Source organism: Octodon degus, unplaced genomic scaffold (genome assembly GCF_000260255.1).
Source record: "Octodon degus isolate 3935 unplaced genomic scaffold, OctDeg1.0 scaffold00116, whole genome shotgun sequence".
Lineage (NCBI taxonomy): Eukaryota > Metazoa > Chordata > Mammalia > Rodentia > Octodontidae > Octodon > Octodon degus.
In genome coordinates, this window is record NW_004524692.1 from 1411873 (window position 1) to 1412904 (window position 1032).

The window sequence follows — 1032 nt, forward strand, 5'->3', positions numbered from 1 at the left end:
TGGCAATAACAACACACAATGTACTAACCATTGTTACTCTCCTAAAATCTTGTTTTGAGATTTTGTACCACTGTTTTTATTTTTTTCTTTCTTTAAAATAAAAATAACTGATGTCAAAAAAAATGGTTGGAAGAGGTTGAAGTGTCTATAATGTCAGGTAAAGTAGAGGGAAAGGAGTATTAAGACGTAGCAACTATAATATTGTATTCAATGTAGGTTCATGGAAGCTCAATTGTTAAGTAGAATATTTCACCTGAAACCCTCCAATGGTATAAACAAAGAATTAAATTAAACAAAGAAAATAAATGGATACCAGGTGTTTATTTTAAACAACAACCTTGAGGAAGAGTTTTCCATAGGAAGTCCCCACGTAGCTTAGTTTACTGTGCTTTTTCTATGGTCAATTGTGTATAGCACTTGCTTAAGGGAGTACTGTTAGGATTCTCCGAAAGATGGAGAATTATTTTTGTCTTTTAAAAAGCCGAAACTATTTATATTAGTAAATAAAGAAAATAGAATAATTTCCTTTAGAAAACTTTTACCCACAAATGTTGCTATTGTTGTGAAGCTCTGCGGATTGCGGCACGTAGTGACTGAGAAGAGCCTGCCCCAGGCAAATGTTTGCCAGCTGCTCTGCAAAACCCTGAGAGTATTTGCTCTGCCAAGGGGTTTTTGTCTTCCTGCCCCCTGTGGCAGACCGTAGTGGGGAATGAAGGCGTTGGATCCAAGAAACTTGGAGCCAAGATCTGGAGCCACTAAACATGCACAGCATCTTGGAAAGGATCTTCTGTCTACCTGAGGTTCAGTTTCTTCCCTTGAGAAAATACAAATGAATGTGAAGCAGGTCTAGATGGTCTCTGGGTTCCTTTGTTTTCTGATGTGGGGCTGTTTGTTAGCCTGTTCCACTCAGAGGCAGCTATGGGCAAGTCATGACTATGCATCTCAGGATTTGCAAGCAAGGTGACAGGGCAGAGGAAAAACTATTGGTTCCACTCTCTTAGCCCATACAGGGAGCTGTTGCCTTATTTGTGA

At 39.1% G+C, this 1032-nt stretch overlaps 1 protein-coding gene across 1 annotated transcript in view; it reads left to right on the forward strand.

The window, feature by feature from the left end:
- Positions 1-1032, forward strand: part of Lmx1a (LIM homeobox transcription factor 1 alpha) — a 163023-nt gene that overhangs the window by 132789 nt on the left and 29202 nt on the right. The gene's annotated exons all lie outside the window — the stretch shown is intronic.